Source organism: Bactrocera latifrons, unplaced genomic scaffold (genome assembly GCF_001853355.1).
Source record: "Bactrocera latifrons isolate USDA-ARS-PBARC rearing strain unplaced genomic scaffold, ASM185335v1 scaffold_194, whole genome shotgun sequence".
In the NCBI taxonomy this organism is placed as follows: Eukaryota; Metazoa; Arthropoda; class Insecta; order Diptera; family Tephritidae; genus Bactrocera; species Bactrocera latifrons.
In genome coordinates, this window is record NW_017535452.1 from 133952 (window position 1) to 159333 (window position 25382).

Consider the following 25382-nt stretch of genomic DNA (forward strand, 5'->3'; position numbering starts at 1 on the left):
TGAGCAGTTTCTTGAAGAGAAAATGACGTGGCTAAATCGACTCAGCTCAACATACTGATCACTGATATACTTTATAGGGTATCCGACGCTTCCTTGTGGGTGTTACAAACTCCGTGACAAACTTAATATACACTGTTCAGGGTATAAAAATTAAGGTTTGGGATAAATGGGAATTTCTGGAATGAATGAATATTTTTGCTCCGAATTGGATGATATGGACATGGGAAATATGTGGTTCCAACAGGACGACGCCACAAGCCACATAGCGAATGTCACAACAGATTTATTTAAAATCAATTTTGGTGAACGTGTTATCTTACTGGCCCAGTAGACTTTTTTTTTGTGGGTGTGTGCAACGTTAATTCTATGGTCCATGTCAACAACCCAGGGCCGATTGATTAATTTATAATTTTTCACATAAATTTTAAGGTTGTGTAAAAAAACGAAATACTATATTGCTTTATTGCTTACAACTTTTCAATTTAACTATTTTCCGTAAAACTCATAGGTTTGCCATAAATTAACGCAAACAAAAATATATAATCTTTTACGAACCTAACCCAACTTTAATCTACAGCCTTGGTTACACGGCCGTCAGTTAACTGATCGATTTGGCTACGCATGGCATTCTTTCATGCTTCGCGAATTCCCCACAGTCACTATGCGCCACCTAGGCAACCACTCCTTTCATTCCATTAACATTATCACCCAGCAACTCATCAACGCCCTTACGCATTTTGTAATCCCGCGGCTAAAACGCATCGACTGCAACTTTAATCGCTTTAAATCCGCACAAACGCTATGTGGCGGCGTTGCATTTTAATTTGTGCGCATGCGCAGCCACGCTGTAATACGCTTCATTAAATGCGTGCCACATGATGCATGTGGCATGCTACATACGAGCATTGCCATGCTGCTCAACTGTCACTGCTGTCTGTTGTTTGCTGTCAGCTTAGTTCACAATCAATTTAAATGCAATGCCGACGACTGCTGACACTGCCAGCGCTGCAATAGTCGTACAACAACTATGAAAGCAACAACAACAGCATTTATAGTTACATACAATAATAACTGCATTAGCGACGGCGCAGTTAATATAACAATTATTTTTACTTGTTGCACTTTAGCGGAAAATTGCACAAAAACTCTATGGATTTATGGACTTCGGAGTTCATTATTTCTGCTTGACTTTCTGCTTACGGTTTCTTTGTTTTGTGGCTATCCATGTGATGTACAAACTCGACGAAGTCAATGCAATTATAACGACAATATTGCAACACGCAACATGCAACTTGGTGGCTAACAAACAGGCGAACAGCCAGCAACAACATTGACATTGTCATTCAACTTGGGCGCTCCAGCTGTGACACAATATGATTGGCGCGCATACATACTGACAATCATGTAAACATAACCACGTGGATTGTTGACTTTCGTGAAAGCAATTTGACTAGTTAAGAACTGGTCTACAACTAGTTCACAACCAATATGAACCTAGTCTGCCTTCCGTTTTTTCACACAAACAGTGGGTATTTTTATGTGATGCAGCCCTGTGGATGATGCCAGTTTTCGGTCGGAAACATTCAGATCCATACCAGTTCAGTAAATAGCAAAAAGAAATGTTAACTTCGTCTGCACCGAAGCTATAATACCGTTGACTAATACTTTTATCTCGAGTGTGACAGATCATGGCAAATTTCGTAGAGATTGATCGTCATATGACAAAGCTTTCCATGCAACCACTTTATTCCGATCATTAAGTTTATATAGAGCTATGTGCTATGGTAGTCTGGCATGCGATTCCAACAACAGCTTCTTAGGAAAAAAGATGTGTGCCAAATTTATTGTCGATATCTCAAAAACTGAGGGACTATTTCGCTTATAGTTTAAAAAATTGTAAGCTGTTTGAAGTCTCGACTTGCTTTGGGAGTGATCCTTCACCTTAGAAAGTAAGAGATTCTCTAGACAGAGAGCTTTTCGCACGATTACATTAAAAGCAAACAACTGGTAATCTTCAAAAGCCTTCCGAAGAAACCTCTGGATTACTTACGAGCGACTTTTGAGGAAGGAGGTTCATTACTTTACAGTTATGAAACGCGTACTGATCTCGTTCAAATATAAAAAAATTTAAATTAATCAATAAAAGACTGTGCCCAGAAAGTCTTCTGTAAAAATACTTAATACAAGCAAACTACGCCACGTACAACATAAATACAGTTAAACTTCGCATTCGCTTTACACTAGCGTCTTTACGAAGATTGGTCAACCGCTCTAAAGTCAGACAATTCTTAAGAATGCACTTTTGTAGGTACATACAAAAACAATAACGTCATTGTATGAATTCAAACTATAAATTCGTAGAAAAATCGTTCAAGCAGATTATGACGCAAATCGATTTTGACAGTTTTGATTTTGACGTTTTTCTTCTTCTTGCTATAACTACTTACACATTTAGATAAGCTGTCATTCAGCATTACAAGTAATCATTAATTTCGTGTTTTCTTTTGCTGTTTAGTTTTCGGCTATTTATAGTAGAAACCAGAAGTTTTAATTAATAATTATGCTTGAGTCAGATGCGAACCTATTTTGGAGAGTTAATTAAAATAATATTATTTAAATTGTTTGTTGGGCTTAAATTAAAATATTCCGAACTGTGTTTAAAAAGTTCAAGGTTGTATTTTGTAATAGTAAGGTTTATTTTCTTAAGAATTTGTAGCGACAAAGTCTGGTAAATACATATAATAAACGAAAATTTTGAAATTTAGGAGAAAATTGAGATTTATTCCTTAATATGGGTTTCCCTTACCTCAACAGGATTGATTTAGCAAGGTTGCAAAGTATTTAATTCGCCTGAAAACTTATTTTTTAGTGATCTGTAATATAGCAGCTCTGGTGAGGGACTTTTCAAGTTTGAGAACAAATCTGAAGAACCCGATGACTTACTCAACAAATTTAGGCGCTTTGTCCCCAAAAGGAGGTGATTTTTCTACAATTAAAATATATATCACCCTAATATTTCGGTAAAGTGTTCCATACTCTTGGTAGTCGAAAAACTTAAAACCTTGGCCGGTCATACTCTTTTCGAACAGTATAAAAAAGTTCAACCTTTTAGGAGCAAGTTTGCCGATGAAATCTACTCTTTTGTTTGCTCATTGGCCTCTAGAACTTCTTCAGAACGGTTCGTTTGTATCTCATATTCACTCGCAAAAATAGCAATAACAGTAAAAAACTCGGCCTATGCTTTTTCCAAAATTTCTTTCTATTGAGAACGAATCCTATACTTTACTACAGCAGCTAACGAAAAGAGGAAAGACCTGTAGAAACCTCTACTGGTAAAAAGTGCTTAGGCTTTTATAGGCGAGAATGTTTCAAGAAGAGCTCGATACAAAACGGCTCAGGAAACTAATCATTCTTCCCAGAAACAAATTAAGGCATCTTGTGTACATAGTAGGGTGCTGCTTCACGGATCTCAAAGAGCAGAGACCGCAAAGAAGAAGTGAGACCGGTAAGGGAAATTTAAAAGTGCAATCATTTATCGCGGGCTCCAAAATATAAAATCGATAAATAGATCCCAGGTCATAGTGAATTCCTCAGATTTCAATCAATCTTTCTATTGAGAGCAAGTACGAGTATAATGCTCTGAACTCGATCTAATTTTATACAATTTTCCAACCCCCTAAAAATGTATAGAATATGTTTATTCATTTCCATTATTTAATATCATGTTTAAAGCCGTTTGAAGTAATATATAATGTACTCGCTGCATAAGTACCTAGTACAGATAAGGAGTGATCCAAGTAGAAGTACTTTACTGTTGAGTTGTTTAGTCGAAGAGACCGAAACCGTCTTCCTCTGACTTCGGCACTTCCATTTTGATCATGTTATATGAAAAACATAACCGGCCTACGGAGTATACTATTCGCTACATCATCACCTATCTTGAAATCCAGCATTGATTATTCGATAATATTCAACCGAAATTATAGCAGCCGTAGCTGAGAGTTTACACGAAGCCCATGGATAGTGTATTCGGCGTCGTTCGCAACTTGGACTAACATATGGAACGACTTGGCGCATTTTACGTCGAGACTTTAAATTGAAAGTGTACAAGAAACAGTTTGTGTAAGAACTGAAGCTGCTCGGCCTTCCCAAAAGTTCTTTAAAAGTTCCAAGAGGAACCGAAATTTGCTTTAAATAAGCAAAATTAGCGCATTTGGGACGAAGAACAACCTGAAGATTCATGAGCTGCCATTTCATCCAGAAAAAAAAAAAAAAAAAAAAAAAAAAAAAAAAAAAMAAAAAAAAAAAAAAAAAAAAAAAAAAAAAAAAACAAGAAAAACCACGGTTGGGTGTGGTTTGTAGGCCGGTGGAATAATCGGTACATATTTCTTTACGAGTAATACCGTTGAGAACGTAATCGTCAAAGGCGACCGCTCTAGTACCATGATAACCGCCTGCTTGATGCCTGAAATTGAAGCTCATGATCTTGGCTATATTTGGTTTGAACAAAACCCCGCCATTTTCCATATATTGCATCAATTAATGGATTTATTGAGAGAACACTTCGATGAGCAGATAATTTCACGTTTGATTATGTTGAGATAATTTCGAGGTATCATTATATGGAATATATGAGTCGAGAGATTTTTTTTTTTTTTATTCAGTACCGAATTTGTCCTCTATAAATCGATAGTTCTGTTGGCAGTGACGAAATTGATTTCATTATATGAAAAATATTGTAAGTAAGAAACGATGCTTCTGTCTTTGATTTTATTGCAACAATGATTGGTAATCTGTAAACGATTGAATATCAGACAAGTGACACATTACAATGACAGATACGTTTGCTGAAAGAAACACAATCAACAACTAAACGACTCAGGGTAAAAAAGCTAATCGAAAGCATAACTGAGCAATAAAAACATTTGCATCAGCGTCTCAACAATTCCAGGCAATTTGAGTCATTACCCGCGATTTGTTGCTGGAAAATGATACAGGTAAAGTGTTAAGCATTGAAAGAGAAACTGCTGAGTGCGGGAAGGCGGGCGTTATCGAATAGATCCAAGCTATTTGATAGCAACATTATCTGTCATTACAATAAGTGAGCAATTATCGGGATTGTGCTGTCCATCACTTGGATATGCAACTGGTTGCTTGGAATGATGACTCCTTGATTTAACCACTTTGCAAGGATCGGGTATCACTTTTGATTGCCAACTGACTGGTACGATGTGGCTTCATCGATATGCATATCATCACATGTATTATATATGTACACTTGTATATGTGGGTAGACACACACACCCAACAGGCATGACCAAAACATAATTATCTTAAAATGATACTAGTAAAGCAATCAATCGACTCGATTGCAATCATTATGATAACTGCACAGGTAGCAGGCAACAACTTGTACACATACGTACGTAAATATATATAAGTATGTATGAGACTTACAAGTACGTACTTGTATGTATATATGCGCTAACTCCAATATCATGATGAGGCAGTGCACTGCGGCTGATGAATAACGAATCGTTAATGGCGCTGATGGCTGCAACAAGTGTGGTTTTAACTGGCTGCATGCAGCACATACATATCTATGCTTCTATGGGTGTATATATGTATGTATGTTAAGCTATATATATTATATAGAATAAGCTGTTGGTAACGCTGTAAGTGCATGTATTTTCGAAATCAAATTGCCATTTCACCGCAACATTAATGTGTCTATGATTCAACAGATAGACATATGATTAAAGTACTTCTCGAAAATACATACTTATAGGTACATATAAACATCTCTTTGTGCATATGCCTTATGGAGAATTATAAAATCATCATGCCGCAATGAAGTAATCAACAAATTGTGGTAAGCGCACAAACATTTAGAAATATCAAAATTAAGCCGCACAGGAAATGTACTTAAGCACAAAGACAAAAAGAAACGAAAAGCTCAAAATTTTATTCCAGTTTTTTTTTTGCTGTTAATAAATATGTCGGCATAGTGTGGTAGAATCATCATCTTCCATCCGCCTTTCGAAATAAACGAAAAGTAATCGAGGTGTGTCCTACTTTTTGTGGAGTCCGAGTAATAATTTCGGGCATACATACACTGGTGCTCTCTATTAAAAAAAACACAAATATCGCAAAAGCTTCACTGATTTTTTTTTTTTCAATCCAATTTTAATTGTTTTTCGTGTGTTCAAGTTCCAAAGTTGCGGTTTAAACTACAATTTGAATTTGTGATTTTAGATGATCCTGAAAGCAGTTAAGCCGACAGGTCACCGGAAATGGCCTCGCAATGGCCGAGCTTAAAATATTTTTTTCCAAAAATTTCAGAATTTCTTTGTTAATAAGTAGTGTAGATTTGGCACAATTAAAAATTCGAACAAAATATTAAATTTTTTATAAGAGAAACGGATTTTTGAAAAAAGTCTGTTTTTTACCAGAGAAAACTCAAGTAACAACTTCAGGGATATTGCACCGTTAAATGCGACGAAGCGCTTTATTGGAGCGTTGCAGAAAATATTTAAAATCACAAAACAGAAATCTCGTAGGAGATGCTGCATAAATTTGTCAGGAATCGTTACGCTGTCGAGTAGACGCTTTCGTTTAAATATATTTAGTTAAAAATCTTATTAACGAAAATAAATTTAAATAACATCATGCATCACTCATACTGCAAAAATTAATTTCTAATATACCTTTTAAATTATTATTTTTAACACGTGGCAATCTTTTTTATTTTAAACGATCTGGAACATTTCGATTTACATACGGCTACAACAAAAATTAATTTATGATACATCTTTTTAAATTTTAATTCTTAACATATGGCAACATTTCAAAAAACAAAAATGTAATTGGAAAATTTTTGGAGCCTTTCAATTTGTGTATTTATAATGCAATAATTAATTTCCGATACAACTTTTTAAATTATTATTTTTAACATGTGGCAACCTTTCGCAAAATTTTTTTTAAAGAGTGAACGTTCTGAGACCTATCTATTTGCATAGTTATAATGCAATAATTAATTTTTGATATACATTTTTACATTATTTTTTATTTTTAATGTGACATCCTTTGAGACGCTTTTTTTAATCACAAATGTTCTGAACCTAAAATTAATTTCTCTTATATTTTTTTTACCATGTGGCAACCTTTTACAGAATTTTTTTTAATTGTAAAAGTTCTGCAATCTAAAATTTATTTATGAAAATAATACTTAAATTTTTAACATGTGGCAACCTTTCACACGAACTTTTTAATTGGAAACGTTCTGAAACTTTTCGGTTTGCAGGCTTATAAGTCAATAATTAGTTTTTTAAATTATTTTTTCATACTCCTATTGCAGTAATTCATTTCTTTACTTTTGGAGTTATTTTTTTCTAACTGTTGGCAACCTTTTTCAAATTTTTTTTTTTTTTTTTTTTTTAATTAAACCATTAAACCATTCTGAAACTGTTCTGTATTCATGCTGAGAATGCAATAATACATTTCTTTAATTACTTTTTCAAAAAGTGGCTGGTTGCTATTAAAAAAATATTTTTCAATAAAATCATTTTAATCTTCATACTTTTAATGGCATTATTAATAAACTTTATTTGGCAACGTTTCATAAAAATATTTTTAGGTTATGAGAAAATGAAGATCTTATTTTCACTTAATTTGGTCTATCTGCCAGAGCCTTTAAGAGGTTATACGGGTTTCCTCCGGTAAAAAACAGCTACTTTCTTTTAAATGAAAATAACAGTGAACATTTCGGGACCTGTGACATCTCAAATATCTGTGTAAAGTTTCATGAAGACTGGTTGAGTAGTTCTCAAGAAGTCTGCCAACCTACTTCAAAAACACAGTTTCGAAAAAAAAGCGTTTAAAGACGGCGGACCTAGCCTAGCTATCCTCGAGAGCACAAGTTCTGAAGGCAGTCCCTTCGAAATTATTACTTGGCCCAATTAAAATATTTACGAAAATATTCTGGAGGTGTTGTGGACTTTAATAAGTTTAATAATAATAAAAAAAATGGATTTTTTGAAACCCGAAAACCTTTAAGATAAACTTATGTTTAAAACCTCTGAGAAGCTATAAATAAGAGTTTTCGACCAAAAATACATATTATATGATACAAACATATAATATATTGCGAAACAAATGTTATTCATGTTCGCTTGCGCCTATTTGATTGATCTCTGTGTCCACTCAATCATAAATTCATTAAAAAGTATTGCTTTGAGAAACAAAACTAAACGTACGGCTTTAAATACTTTAAGGCAAAAATCAGAAAACGAAAAAGCAAAACCAAAAATAATATCGTCAAAATAATAATAAATCAATTCCGAAACCCACGCTTACCTACGCAACAACAAAAGCAACAAATGAGCTTAAGCTAAATACATATGTATATTTGTATGGCATATCGTCAGCCGCCTTGTCTAGTTTTATCTGGCGGTCTCAGCATACAGAACAGCTCTCAGCGTTGTTGCTAAATTAAAGAAAAAATCTGTTGCCACGCCATTTAATTTATTGTAGATTTTTGCATATTTTAGACATTCGAAACACATACACACAAGCACAAGACCGCTTGAAAGCTGTAAATACGCACAGCTTACCTATGTATATGACTGTACGACTGTATGTCTGTATGTGGGTATCGCAGACACCTGGTCAACAGTGCGTGGGCAAAGTTTCTGTTTGTACGTTTATATTCCGCATTTGCTTAAGATGTTCTTGGCCACTCGTAGATAAGTAATTGAACTGTAATTGTATCTTAGTATAGAGAAAACTCGTTTTTGAAGAGAAAAAAATCTATTAATTTAGTAGCGCCCAAAATGATAAAATATTATGGCTTAGAAAAAACTTTAGTTTTTGTTGTACCTATTAGTAATATGATATTGCCTAATGGTCAATCAAATGTGTTAAGATAATGGAAGGTCTGAACATATGGCTATTACTTAATGAGAGACATCAAACACAATTCATTTGCTTGTTAACTATAGACCTCACAGTTACGAGCACAGTAGGCTTTAAGGATTTATATGAGTTTCCTCGGTTAAAAACAGTCCGTTTTCAACAAAAAATTAAATATTCATATTTTTTTTTTGTTTTTTTTGTTACATAGCTACACTGTTGTCAAAGAAATTTTAAAAATTTTGGAAAAAAATATTGTAAACCATTGCGGCCATTGGCCATTGCGAAGCCATATGTGGTGATCCCTCGGAAAAAAGATGCCCTCGCTTTGGCACGTTAATTCCTTACAGAATTATCCAAGGTAAAAAAATACGTTTTTTACTAAAAGCCTTAACTCAGAACTTGGACGAAGGAAAGAAACTGAAAATTGGATTTTTGATAGACATTTTTATAAAAAAATTTAAAAAAATTGTTCAAATAGTTCTAAACGAAAAAACCATCCTTCGTCAAAGTCTTCAAGAATTATATCTCAAAGACCTGTGAAAACTTTCATGAATGTCGGCTGGGTAATTTTCGAGAAATCTGTCTATAAAACGGCTTTTAGCATCAGTCAAAGCAATTTTATATGTTTATTAGAAAAACACTCTACATTGTTCTCTGCTTATGAGAACCGAATGCACTTTTGCCTCAGCGCATGATTTTCGAAGGCTTTGCACAGCTATTAACTGATGAGGAATGAGGCACAGAACTACTTATGGCGGTACTACAAGAAATGAAACTCACCACAGAGTCGACATAGCGATCGCCAACTACTTATTGATCGGCTGTCATGCCCCTTATAGATCTACTGGTACTTAGTAATGCCAGTTCGAAGTAAAGTTTACTTTGAGCTGAAGTATTTATCTTTAGGAGCGAATATATCTGTCTCTTGAACTGCAACAGTAGCTATATTCAAGAAAATGTCTTGATTACACTGTTCAGGAAGTATGACAAACTTTCTCTCATGCATCTTCTACATGTGGCATCGTAAATAATGTTTCTAAGGTTCTTTCGGACAATTCACGTAATGCCGCCAATCTTATAATTGATCTTTCTAGTAAGGACTGTTTTAACTTTTTTGCAAGAAAATCAGACAGTAAGGAATATGTTTAAGTTAGGTAGGAGGTTTCGCTCATTTCGAATGAGATATGCGGCCAAATCCAATCAAGAGGAACTCAGTCATAAAAAAATATAATATAGTTGATTTTGAAAAATTTTCGTCTTCGAAATAGGTCCTTTAAAAGAGGTTTTACAGTACTTCGAATTTTTTGAGTGAACTTAAAATTTTTTTTTTTTTTTTGTTATTTTTTGACCTCATCTACCACAATCAGTCGTCACATGTCTATTACGTTTTCGCAATTGGCAAACCTATGTGCGAAAAACGGCAGAAATTTGAAAAATATTGAAAAGCCTTCATGACTAATACGAAGTTATCACGGACAATCAGTGCAATTGGCAACAATCGCCGATCGTACATAACAGTACACCTTTAATTGGCATGCAAATGTAAATAAACTTCGCTTGACACACTTCCGTTCGCACAAATGTTGCATGCCATAAGGGCAGCGTGTTACGCCAGCGGCAATAATAGCAGCCAATCATAGAAGAAATGAAAAAAAAAAAAATAATAAATAACTGAAAAACATAACGGAAAAAACGAATACTTCACGCGAAAATTTATAGCGTGCGAAATATGATGCATTCCGATGCTGCAGCCAAACACACCAACAACAGGCAGCCGCACCACGACGCCAACGTTGCCGTATTGGTCGGCAAAGACAAGATCTGCAAAGGTAGCGGCGGTGGCTGTCACTGTTGCCACTATCTTCATATGTTGGTCGTTGCCATTCATGCAAACACGGCTTGGCCGCTCGGCCACTTGGCCGTTTGTGCGGCTGCGAATATTGCAATTAGTGTTCGATGGCAATTGTTGCTGCTCCTGTTGTTGTTGTGTCTGTGTGCTAGCACCGACAACAGCAAACAAACAGCGAAGTGGCAAGGAGGAAAATAGAAAACACACATGGATAAGGTACACAATAGTAACCGTTACAATAACAGCATCTTACCACACTTTACCGTTTTGTACACAATCGACGAAACGATTTCAATAGTATTTTGTTTCTGTTTTCAGTTTTTGTTTATCTTTTTCACCTGTGATTTCCTTATTCCTTATACTATGCGTACTATTTTGTTGCATTTGTTGTTATTGTTATTTGTTGCGTACTTGTGAAGCCTTCTCCAATTGTGGCAAGGTAAGAGTGTTGCTACACTTGGCGTTCCGATAGGGAGTTTTTAGCCAGCGGCGTTGGAGGAGGGGTTCAGGATGGATCCAAAATCAATTTACAATACACCTCTTTACCTCCTGCAACCCGGGATTGCTGGTTTTTTAGAACTTCAAGGCGTAAAGGAAATATTTGCCGACACCTACTGAGTGCTAAAAGAAGAAATTCACAGTCCATTTACATAAAAACTCTGCGACTTTATCTTTCTATTTTCAGTTTTGGGATAAAGTAACCCCACTCGAGTTGGAATAGGAGCCCCAAAGTGTGTACTGAGACCAACTTTTCAAAAATCCACATGAGAATTAACCTATGTATTGGGTACACTTGAAACAAAGCTCGATACTAATGTCAAAAAAAGAGATGGAACCTGTTTTTTGTAAAGTCTATTAATGTATCAAAGCTCGAAACAACAATTATCTCCGCGAGATTTCTTAAATTAGCAGTCAATAAAAACCTTCAATATGTATTCCAAGAACGTAAGAAATCGCACGGGGTTCTTAGAGTAATATTCCGACTGTTGGGATCTCGCACAGAAGTAGATATACGCAATTATATAGGTTATTTCTTCGTCTATCCGCTGTTAGGAGGCTGATATTTGTTGCTTTCGGTGTGGAGATTTCACAACTCGGTAATGCTATTTGCAGTATGATAATTTTCCCTTATAAACTCTAAACTTTTTGGGGGTTTCCTCAACGCTTTCCAGAACTAATTTGGTGTTTTAACGAAATTGGTAGTATTGCCTGCCTAGACTTAATATGGTTTTCTTCCCCTCTTTTTTACTTGTATGTTAGTTTGGGATAGAAAATTTTAATTCGCTCCAATTCAATACCTTGTAATTACCTTTCTCCAATTTCAACTTTTTACTATAGTAAAGTGTGAGAAGGTTAGAAAATCTCTGATAGAAATATCAGTTAGAGCTTAAACACCAGTTTTGGGAATACTTAGCGCCTTCATCTAGTCATTTATTAAAGTGGACCTGAAAATCCTTCAATATTCTTAGAAGTGCTTGTTTCACTCGCTTACTAGAGTAAAGAATGCCCCGCTAGCAAGTCCCCCACTCAACAATAACTTGACTACCGCACTGCTTTTGGAATTCTACACCAATTGTCACAATGTTGTCAGTGCGAAATGCCTGACTTGCGAATGTGCCGCATATCCATGTATGTAGTTCGGTATGTACATAAGTGCAAGAAATAGCCACTTTTGTCGTTGTTGCTTGCAACAAAAAGAATACAATGTTGCCCAAGGTAAAAACAAATGAAGTATAAAGTTAAAAAAAAGAAGAGTGGCTGAAAGACAAAAAACAACGAACGAAAAATGTGTAAAGAACCAAAACAAATTGCCATTTGCGGAAGGTGTTTGCATTATTGACAGCACAACAAGGCATTGCAACGACGAGTGTGGCATTCATGTCGCTTGTAAGCGAGTGGCAAACGGCAAGTGGCAAGTTGTCGGCAAGTGGGAACACATTGAGTTGTCAGAAGAGCCATATAATGCACGAACGAAGTGTGCGTACAGATGGGTGAAGGGCCTTTTCTGAAGCCGAAAGCAGTACACATATCTATGAATATTTGTAAGTATGTTTGTTAGGCCGCTTTGTTCTCTCTTACAAATTTTTTAAATGAAACGTTCGTTTTCTCGACAAAACATCGTTTAAAATCCGTCGGATTAACGCACGATCTAAGCTGAACTTTGTCAGGTCTTCTGGAAAGGTCAAGTAATTTTTATTTACACAAATAAACGCGTCTTTAGAACCAGTCCAAAGAAGAAACCTCATATATAGTTAGCACAGTCGAACAGCAAGGGTTCAGCTGGATAAGAAGGGGTGTGGACATTTATGATCGCCAAGATCATGACAAGACTCTCACAGTCACTGGTCAAAATTTACTGGCATCACATGCGAGGGTTATGGACATTATTAACTATGATATTAACACATGTAGAAAATGCAGTGAAATAGACATGAGAGGGGCGCTGGAACATTCCCTTGCTTGAGTCCGAAATTATCTAGAACTTGAACTAAATATCTAGGGGTCTAGACGAAGTACAAAAATTAGACATCAAATTTCCTCCTAAGTTTTACCATTTGTGACGAATTTCCATAAGACTTCGATTTGAATTTATGAACGGATTATTAAACAATCCGAGGAGATGAAGTTCGAAAATAAGATGCTTTGATAGATAAACAGCCTCGATATCCTATGCAGAACAACTCTAGCAACTGAGAAGTAAAGTCCTCTATCGACGATCAAAGGTCAAATACTGCAAGTTACTCATCATCCCCGTACTACATGGCGCGAAGGCATGGAAGACGAGTCGGCGTTACGAGTTTTCGAGGGAAAGGTTCTGCAGAGGATTTATGGTCCTTTGAGCATTTGCAAAAGGTGAATGATGGAACGAAGGGCTGAATGAGTTATACGACGATATATACATAGTTTAGCAAATTAAGAGACAGCTGGCTAGGTCATATCGTGTGAATGGATGAAAACTCCCTAGCTCTGAGAGTATTCGACACACTGCCCATCGGCGAAGCAGAGATGTCAATAAAGAAGAAGAAGATAGGCCAACGGATTCAATTCTGTTTGAACCTTGAAGAACAGACTGTCGCACAACTTGTTGCAGATATTTTTACTATAGAAGTTCAAAATTTAAGCTATCCTAGTGGAGCTACTTATGTGTCTTAATCGTTCGAGGTGCTTTTTTTTTTTTTTTTTGGTGTTGAAAAGTTGAAAATGTTGATGAAAAATTATTTGAATGTAATATACGGAAAAATTTGTGACCTCTAACTAAGGGCGCTTAACAAAATCCGCAAATCCGCATAATGAACGCAACCGCAGCACAGTAAAAGTCAAATGTTGCACGCATTCTGGACCACAAGTAGCAAAGATAAAGCGAAGAAAAAAACAAAAAAAAAGAATTGGGTTTAAAAAAACACGATAGAGGGAACTGCAACTAACGCCAAACGAATTGAGAAAGTGGGTGTAGTCAAACGAATCTAGACAGCTAAGTGACGGAGAAATGTGGCCGAAAGACCGAATAGAAATGCACAAAAGCCAACGACTTGACCGGCGCGACACAAAAGTAGTGGGTAGCAGATGTTGAGCCGAACCAAAAAGGAGCGAAGCGCGAACAAACTAGTGTGTAAAGTGGGAGTGGAGTTTAAAGGTGAAGGTAGGCGGCTGGCGACCAAATGCGCTTATCATTGCAGACATTACAGCACGCATGTCGAGCTAGTAGAATCTCACGGCGCACGAACAGTATGCCGCAGATGACCATTTGGGGGCAAATAACCATGACAGCAAGTAAATAGCGCGGAAGCAGGGGCAGTGGAAAAGGAAAACGCAAAAATTTAAAAGAACAAAACTTCCAATAATGCAGAGCTAGAAAGAAACCTACGTTGTTTTAATGCCGTCCAGCATTAGGACAACATTGTACTCTTGGCCGGCTGGCGCGCCAGGCCAATCCAGCTGCTAGAGCAGTCGGAAGACAGACAAAAAGACCGGCGAATACAGAGCAAATAAGCGGTCACAAGAATCACGTTCTTGTCGCTGTTGCAGTCAACTGACAAGATACGCCAGCAATAGCAACAGCAACAATAACAACAACAAGAGGTTAACTGCATTTGTTATGGCACTGCAACAGCAAAGCGACGACTGAAATGACAGCAACGGCAATGGCAGCAGCAACGCCTCCGCCGTGTTTGATTTCGCAATTGTCTGTCAGCTTGTCTGCCCGTCTACAACTGTCCGTCCGCTAGTGTTGCGCATTGCAGTGCCGTAATGCCACTCCAAGCTGAGTCATACTAGAAATTAGCTCACATTTTTCAGCGTAACTTAGAAATTGGAAAATAGCAAAGCAACAACAAAGTGTAGAAATCTTAATAGTTTGAAACCAAATTCAGCCAAAGTGGCTTTAAGTCAGCTTTTTGGCGTCGTGTACAGCCGTTTCGCTTGTTTGGCAAATCGTTAAATTGTTTGGGCCAGAAATAAAGGCGAAAATTGTAAACTATGCTTGCAAAAGCTTAAACGAGTAATTGAGTGCCTCCTTTGTTGTCTAATGGCTGCGATACTTCATGCGCTAATTCAAATGTATATATTTCAGTTTTTGTTAATTTTTTCTAATTTTTTAGACATTAACAAATGTCAAGGCCCCGCTCATGTTTCATTGTAGTCTCCTTTCGGTCTTTATTGATATCAAGTCATTAAAGCGCAAAATTGAAAAAAAAAAAAAATTCTCACCGCTAAAGCTCCACATTAATAATAGAGCTTCGGTAAAGTTCTTACGACTTAAAATGCATAAAAATAAAAAAGGGAGTCGTAAGAGAGAATACCAAAAAATCGTATAAAAGTAAATAAGCAACGAACAAATACCAAAATTAATGCAGCAATTTGTTTTTAGAATTTTCTTCTTATATCTTGCACATTTTATACTCCATTTCTTAGCTAATAAGCGACGTAATTATGCAAAGCATGGACTTGTATTTGGAAAGCAAATTAACTCTGGCTGAGAACTACATCATCTCTAAATCTCAGCATCTCTAAAGCTATCTGCTCCAGTGTTTCATGCCACGGGGCCACCAAAAGCTTGAAGCATTCCTTTGCCAATGCGGCACAAGTTTCCACAAATTCATCATTGTTACCCTGGTGCCTTGTACTTGACATTTCCTGCACTCTTCTAGAACTGTCATATTCATTATGCAATCATACTCCGTCACTGGACTGAGACATGTGAGTAGTCCAACCATATTCTTACAGTCGCTTCTATAGAGAGCCAGTAGAAACTTCGTGTATTTCTAATCCACAGTTTAACACGTGGCCTTTGCAGTTTTGTACTTTAATAGAACGTTCCATCGCGTTCACTTTTCTTTATAAGTTTCTGTTTAGATCGTAGTATAAACAATACTTGGATTTACCACTGTCGGTCTCGTTTCGGTAGGACAGTCTTAGATCACTCTCGGCAATATTGTCCACTATCTCATTACCATCGATGCATTTCTGATCTGGTATCCAGTCTAAGTGAAACCACTTGTTGCTGCCTAAACTCTCCAATGCTTCACTGCTCCTCTGCGTACCAAGACACTTTTGTTCGATATGCGAAACGACGTAATTGCCTTGATTGCTGCTTTTTTGTCCACGTATATGTTACTGCAGTGGTCCGGCAGTTTATGTTTAACTCCGAACAGTATATCCCTCTATCAATTCCTTTTATTATACCCTGAACAGGGTATACATATTAAGTTTGTCACGAAGTTTGTAACACCCAGATGGAAGGGTCGGAGACCCTATAAAGTATATATATATAAATGATCAGTATGTTGAGCTGAGTAGATTTAGCCATGTCCGTCTGTCTGTCCGTCTGTATATATCTGTATATATAAGATATCGTTTTGAAATTTTGCAAACGTCATTTTCTCTTCAAGAAGCTGCTCACTTGGCGGAACTGAGGACATCGGACCGCTATAATAATAGCTGCCTTACAAACTGAATGATCGGAATCAAGTTCTTGTATAGAAAACTTTCACATTTGTCAAGAAATATAAACGAAATTTGATATAGAATATTTTCAAAAACAACAATGTAATCTCCGAAAAAAATGTTCAGGCCGTATTACTATAGCATATAGCTTCCATACAAACTGAACACTTACCAAAAGAAATGCTCCTGTGAAGGGTATATTATCTTCAGTGCAGCCGAAGTTAACGTTTTCATTCATTTTATGCCAAGATCTTAATTAAAAGTGTACAAAATGTAGCTTATACAGGACCTAAGACTATACTGGCAATCTTGCTACGATTCAGGCTTCAGAGCAAAAAAACTCACGGGTCATTCGCCAGTTACCAGTCGAAATGCTCGAACGAGTCATCGAAAAATGGACTCAGCGGGCGGACCATCTGGGACGTAGCTGCGACGAACAATTGAAAGAGATCTTCTTCAAAAAATAAATGCCAAAGAATGTTCTTTTGAATGATCTTAAATCTTCCACACTAAATTTGAAGTTTCTGTGTTTTTTCTTTAAAAAAGTAATTAACCTCGAAATGAATCACAATTCACATATATAATGGTGTACTTAACGTTACAAAGTTGGCATTGATTTCGGCCAATAGCAATTATTCACCACTTAACGGTAAATCAATAAAACTGTCAATTAAAAGATGGGAACATATACAAAACGGTTTCCTATTTAACAACAATAAAAATGAAAAGTTCTCAACAGTTGGCAATGCGTTGCCACTCTGATGGCCATCTACAGAAGAGGTGCAACTGCAGAGTCGGCAATGATCTTCAACATTGGCTCGGCAATCAGCGATCGATCAAAGATCAAAGTAACAACGCTGTGCTATCATTAAATGAGCTGATTGCCAGCTGTAATTGACTGCGCTGTGCCAGTGACGATATGCTGTGCTATGTTGTGTTCTGTTCGTTTGATATGCAGTGTTCTGCTATGTTATTAGAACTATGTCATGGTGTGCTGATATTCTGAGTTCTGTTAAAATGCTTTGCTATGCTATACAATGCGTGCAACATTGCTGCTACTCGAAAAGGCTACCTATTAAATTGCTAGCAGGTAGTTAGTAAGTGTTCCAGCAACATTCTAATAGATGCGCTGCCAGACCAGCACATTTCAAGCAATTAATTAAGCAGTTCATCGCATACATATACATATATTTTTGTATATATAATCAGCAGCATAATAGTTGCTGCTGCAGCCACTCACCTTGCTGTGCATACTTTCTACTACAAAGTACAGAGTTCATTTGCCAGCAGACAATGTTTAATGTTTTCCTCTTCAACTTTTTTCGAGGCGCTTTTTCATTTCACTTATTTTTCATAAACTTCCCACCGCTGTTTAGCGCTCGACAGCGGCATCTTTCAACGCTGAAGTGCCGCAGCGGCGATTTGAAAAATGCGATGGCATACCAACACATAACCACGCGAAGGCAGCAATAACTTCTGCTAAGCGCTGCGACGTGCCGGCAGTGCGCCGTGAGGCAACCAAGTGCACTCTGACACACACACAACCTTGCAGCGATAGAAAAAAGCGCACGAGTTCATGCCACAAGCTACCTGCGCACACACTCATATCTGCTGGTATAAGTTATTGCCGCTGGAAAATGTTAAGTGATTAATAGAATTTCGATTATGTGCTAAAGCTGTGGAATTGAAAGCATTTTTGGGCGTGAAATTTCCAGCGAACAGCGCGCCGTTCAGTGCACTGTTGCAAGTTGCAACAGACCAAAGCGCATAATTATTTATTTAACTGCTGCTTTATGCGGTGAATAATTGCAAAATCAATTATGGCATTCATATTTAATTGCACGCCTAAATTTAACGGTAAATAACGCTGTTGTGCCAAGCTATTAATTTGCAAGCGTGAAATTGTATGAGGAGAATATTAATTGAGAAATGAGAAAAATATGATGAAACTAATTAGAAACTGTAAAGCAGCGGTCAAAGCATGCTTGCCCCACAGGTGACCTAAACACACACAGACACACACACACATACTCGTATGAATATATGGCATACGCTCGGTGAAACATATTTTTGCTGGCGCAGTATGTAAGTTTATGGCAAAAGCAATTAGCTCCACTTAACCTAATCACCTGCTTAGTGGTAAAATGTCAGAGAGAAATATTTGTAGTTTTGCTTTCTGTTCGAAATTCTTCACTTTTGCACCTTTAACCTGCAGCAAAATGCTTTGCAGACATGCAAACATACAAGCACACATGACAGGTGTAGAAAAGCATTCATGTGATTTAACATAGTAACCCAGAAAGACGCGAAAAAAATATGCATACCAAACCGACACACATTAATATATACGTATATATATTTAAATATGGAAAGACTGTAAGGCGCTTGTAGCCAGCTCTCCTCAGCTCGTAACACAAACATATGTATGTATTTAGCTACACGCGGCAATTATGAGCGCCAAGTGAAGCGGAATTGCCACCTATTAGATGTCGAACTTTTTTCAATATTTACCTTTTACGGCAAGTGCCATAGTTTGAGCTCTCATTTGCTGTTTGGAACATGATTAATGATGACATAACCGAGGCAAATTAGCGATTACAGTTCGGCAACTTTTCAATGTAGTGTTAATAGCTTTTGGCGCATAAGAAAGGTGTAAATGTCAGCGAATTAAATAAGTTAGTCATTTATGTCTCTAAATATTTATATATGTTTATAAAAGGTGTTCCATTTCGAGGTTCCCTACTTGTTTAAAGAAAAAACTTCGAAACTTCAAATTTACCGGGGAATGTATATTACTCGTATCATTTTTTCAACTGGCAGGATTGTCTGCATAGACTTTAGACCACAGAAAAAAGTCCCACGCTGACTATCACATGATCTCGGTGGTGAATCGACCGTCCCAAAACGTACAATTATCTGCTCACCGAAGTGTACTCTCTCAATAAATCCATTGATTGATGGGATATGTGGGAAAAGGCGCCGACTTGTTGAAACCAAATGTCGCCGAGATCATGAGCATCAATTTTGGGCAACACATAGCCGGTTATCATAGTGCAATAATGGTCGCCAGTCACGGTTACGTTCTCAAAGGCATCATTTTTATAGAAATATGGCCCGATGATTACAGCAGCCACACCAAACCGTTATTTTTCGTTCCACATGTTAGTCCGAGTTGCTGTGAACGGCGCCAAATCGACTCTCTGCGATCTTCGTCTACACTCTCAGCTACGACTGCTATATTTTCTTCACTACGTGCAACAAAAAAAAAAAAAAAGATTTTGATAACAGTATCTCTACTTGGATCACCCGTTTTATATGCATGAATATTTAATAGCTCCCAATAGACTGGATCAACATTTAGTTGCGATATGCATTTGTCAGCTGTTATTTTAAATGTTGTTGCATAATTGTTTCGGTAACCTTCGAACAGTGGTAGGAAGTGTCAAGCGAGTGTGTTCGTTTCACAGCAGGCTAGGCTTTAGCCGCCGTCGCTATAGCAATTTCGAGTGGTATGCATATAAGGTTCTGGAGTATTTTGCCGCATTCTGAAGGCCGCATTCACATTCCTTAACAGCTGACTGGTGTCGTTGGACACTTCTGTGTCGTCTTCGTCATCGGCCTTGTCGCCTTCAGTTATCTTTATTCTGGCTTCGCGAATACCGAAGTTTATTTTATTAACAGCTTTCGATAGAGCCCATATTGACTCATGGCTTATGCTAGAGACTAGTATTGTAGTAATGTGTTTGAAATGCTCACTGCTTGCCGTATGGTGGTGACGCACGCCTGCAAAATGGGTTGACAGTTGTGTAGAACTGGGGGAAATGTCAAGTCACCAGGTAAACCACGATCTTTTGGCCAAATGTCATTGGTACGACATTGATTTAAGCTCGAAGAGAGTACAGTCAGAAAAGCTCCAAAGAACCTGTTGAAATTCGCATCATTGGCTGAGAACCTAAATAATATCTACTCTTCATGGACTAACTGAAGGCGCTCCGGCTGAGTGCTACGAACCAAAACTGCTCTATGCGAGGTTTATTAGCATACCAGACTAACCTCACTCAAAATAAAAATTCACACGTAGGAATTACTGGATGAAATGCAACTCGATAAATACATACTTATACAACTTTTACAATATCGAAAACGGGTTTGAGTTACTTAACTTGACTATGGACAGCAGCAAGACTTTTTCTATTTATGGCACTTTCGTCCTTATGCTCTTTACAATTCCGTGTCTAACTTTTGACAAAGAAAATTGAAAAAATAAAATAAAAAGACTTGAACTCCCTAAAAGTCGCCGGTCAACAACGAGTTCGTACAATCACAACTTTCCAATTGACCATAAAGCATTCACCGAAAATTCGAAGACAACCAATAACCCACCAGCGAATGTTGCTCCTCAATGCAATTTTACATGACGAAAACAACAACAATGGGAAACCCCAAAAATGGTAAAGACACACATATTTGCAGAGGTACTTGCAAACAGATGCGTAGAGGTAATTGAATGTTGGGGCATGCGAAAAACAAAATTTTTGCCAAGATTTCTTCCGTTAACCAGGAGCAGCGGCGTTGCCAGATTTGGTCAAGAGCGCGCAAGTTGGTCCACTTGCAGCCACAGATGCGGACGTGTGTAGAATTATGCATATGCTAAGTATGTGTGGCTGTGTGTGTGAGCATTTTTGCGGTCCAGCGGCGAAAGAGTAACGGTAGTTAAATTTAATGGCCAATCGTAAATCAAGATTACCTTTGCTGTGAAATGTGAATGTTGTTACCTAATAAACAACAACGGGCCAATAAAATAAAAGCAACAAACAAAAATAAAAACAACAAAACATAGCACTAACGACATTTAAAATTATAAAAATAAACGAAGAGTTCTGCAGAAAATGCCAAAGTAACAACAACAACAACATGCTGATGTGAACGCAAATATTTTGTTTGTTTTAGAAGCGTGGCTGAATAAAACAGAAAAAAGAGAAAAATTTCAAAAATAATAGAAATAAATTTTCAGGACCGTTGAGTTACTATTTTTCACAGCAAAAACAAAAATAAATGTACCACCACAAAATTACACACACACACACACGCTCGCTCAGCAGAAAATTAAGAACTCAAGCAACTTGTGTGCCGAAAAAGATAAGAAGAAGAAGCATAAACAAGCGCGCAGCTTCTTCCCGGCAACCACATGGAGCTGCCACCACCAACAGCAATAACAAAAACAACACGCAAGCAACTACAAACGGATGAGCGGTCGACCAAAGAAGAGTACCGCTATAAAAAATGAAGCGTTCACGTGTTGAATAAACAAGAAAAACAAAAACAACAACAACATCAACAATACAAGCTTTGACCAAAAAATTCATTACATCCAACATTTTGCTTACACATACTGACATGCGAAGCGTGAAGAAAGCGTTCACCTAGATTGCAAAACGAAGCGCAGCCGACCCGAATAAACAAAACGCACACACATCGGTTGAATAGGTGTGCATATGTACCGTCGATTATACAACAGCGGAGAAAAGCCCGCACAAACTAATGTCATAGATGTTAGAATGTGAAGTTAGCCAAGATCATTTGAGTCAAAGAACAAGCAAAACAACAACATAACAACACAAACTGAAAACGAATTATAAAAACAAACATTCTAAATTACAATGAAAGAATTCTGAAGAGAAAGGCCGAATAATTTGTTTCCATCGTCCAGCATCCAGGTTTTACAGTGTCTCAAATAAATAAATGTGAAAAAGTCTAAAAGGGTTTGCAATACATACATACCTAGGTGCATACATATTTTCCAACTTCTGTTAGAGAATCGGATGTCTGATAAGTTTTTATCAACACTCGCTTCCACAAAAATCATACGAATGTTGCATAAAACAAGCTCGTTTTCCTCGCCAGTTAATAAACGACTGTATTTCCGACAGCCAGTGGCTCCCGGGTCCATGAACTGCTCGGAGTGGATTTATAATTTGTGAGCTACTTCTTTTGGAGGACCAGTTTCAAAAGCTGTAAGACACTTCTGAGAGTTTTGTTACGAATTAACTAATCACTATCTAAGCAGCCTAAAAAAAATTAAGGTATCCACCTCGAAGCCTTCGACCTTATTTTTATTAGAGTGGATCTTAGACCAGCAAAGCTATTCACCATAGAACAAGTAATAATCACTTGAATCACTTATAAAAGGTAAGAACCCCCAAACCAAATTCCTTAATTTTTGACGAGTCACTATCGATGTGGCCTGGCGTTGCCCTGATGGAACACATCCCCCTTTTTTTATACTCTCGCAATAAAGTTGCTAAAGAGAGTATTGTAGTTTTGTTCACATAACGGTTGTTTGTAAAAACAAAGTGATCAGGGTGACGAGTAGAGTTGAAATCCGGATGTCTGTCTGTCCGTCCGTCCGTCTGTCCGTCCGTCCCTGCAACTTGAGTAAAAATTGAGATATCATGATGAAACTTGGTACACGTATTTCTTGGCTCCATAAGAAGGTTAAGTTCGAAGATGGGCAAAATCGGCCCACTGCCACGCCCACAAAATGGCGGAAACCGGAAACCTATAAAGTGTCATACCTAAGCCATAAATAAAGATATTAAAGTGAAATTCAGCACAAAGGATCGAATTATTGAGGGGCATATTTGGATGTAATTTTTTTGGAAAAGTGGGCGTGGCCCCGCCCCCTACTAACTTTTTTGTACATATCTCGAAAACTACTATAGCTATGTCAACCAAACTGTATTGAGTCGTTTCTTTTAGGCATTTCCATATACAGTCAAAAATGGAAGAAGTCGGACAATAACCACGCCCACCTCCCATACAAAGGTTATGTTGAAAATCACAAAAGTGCGTTAACCGACTAACAAAAAACGTCATAAACACTAARTTTTATGGAAGAAATGTCAGAAGGAAGCTGCATCCAGGCTTTTTTTTTTTAAAAGGGGGTGGCGTCGCCCACTTATGGACCAAAAACAATGGACCACCATGAAATCTCGATTATCACTTTATCATGCGAGAGTATAAAATGTTCGGTGACACCCAAACTTAGCCCTTCCTTACTTGTTAAAAGTATATATCGGCCAATCGCCAGGGTCTCTGAATGCAAAATCGATAATAAGAAAAAATTTAGCCCATGAAGTGAACGAAAGGCGGAAATAAGACTTTAAAATGCCATGAAAATTAAGACGATATGGTTTTCGCCCAAATTGAGTAATCGTTGTGAATAAAAATATTCTGAACAGGAAAGTGAGTTCTTAGTTTAGCAAACAGTTTCGTAATGAGGTTGTTTTACACAATCTTAACACAACTCCCAGAGTAGAGTAACTTCATTTTTCCATAATTTTACAAAAAAAAAAATCTATTTATTTCTTTAACCAAGAAATCATCAGTCATTCTACACGCACTAGCCACTGTTTAGCATATACCATCATATGATCGCCTAGTGATGCCACTTCACATTCTCATTCACATTCCCATACTCGAAGCGCATAATTTAATCTCTTCATTGAAGCAACCGGCGCGTCGTGTGAATGAAGCGTTAAAATAACTTCACCTAATTTTCCTCACTCTACACGGCACAATGGCGCGAATTCAAAGCGATTCTTCAGCTTCACCTACTGCGGATTTTCTTTTCTCCACACTTCATCACATATTACCTTTAGTTTTGTTACAAGCGCACTTATCTTTATATCTGACGCTTCTTCGCGCTTTCTTTCTTTTTCTGGCCAGACTTTTTTTTTTTTTCTTTTTTTATTTGTTGTTTGCAGCTCGCCTTCAATTTTATTTAAATAAGCAACTATAGTTGATCGTGCGCCAACGAACTCAGTGTAGCCAGTCGGCTACAAAGCTGATCGCATGCTGGCGGTTAAATATTAGTTGCTTTGTTTGGACGCATTTCGGCAAAGCCCGCGCAGTAAAAATGCATCAAAGAAAAAAATCAAATAAACGGCGCTCGTAAACTGCCTCTTATTCGCTTAATATATTTTTGGTTTATTGCCACTACTTTGTTTAATCAACTTCCAAGAGCCACTTTAGTTTATAGTATTTTATACTAAGTACATTTCGAGCGCACTTTTTACTGCGAACTACTCGCGAATCCAACATCGGCTACTAAAGTCCACAGCAAAGAAGTGGCTTCGTGCGAAAATTGAGCTAATTGATCACTAACTTGAGCGCTCAGCAAAAACTAAAGTTAAACAAAATTATAGCGTTCGCTTTGGTTATCTCGATCACCGCGATGTTGATGATCGCCGCGTTGGCGATCATCACAATACATACGGTACACTTCCGTCCTTGCAACGCAGACGGCGGATCATTCGACATCTGCGGTGCTGGACCTATTTCACGTTTTTCATTGTTAATTTGTTAATTTTTTACTTCGCGGCGATTAAAGTTGGTCGCTTTAATGGCAACTCTAATTTACTGGGGCTGACTTTAGTGCTGTGGGTGCCCCTTGGTGCGCTTTGGGGTTAATTTGAAAATGTTGTGAGTTGTCAATATAAATTTGTCTATTTGTTGGGACAACTAAATTACGCTCGTTAAAAATGCAATTAAATTGCAAAGGGGGAAATGTTGGAAAACTTGCTCAACAAGAAATTACCAAATTAGGATTAACAATTTAAACAATTTCACATTTTCGTTGAATTTGTGAAGTTGCGAGTTCGTAAAGTGCTGCATA

General features: G+C 37.3%; 1 long non-coding RNA gene across 1 annotated transcript in view; it reads right to left on the minus strand.

The window, feature by feature from the left end:
• Positions 1-25382, minus strand: part of LOC108967671 — a 102592-nt gene that overhangs the window by 58756 nt on the left and 18454 nt on the right. The gene's annotated exons all lie outside the window — the stretch shown is intronic.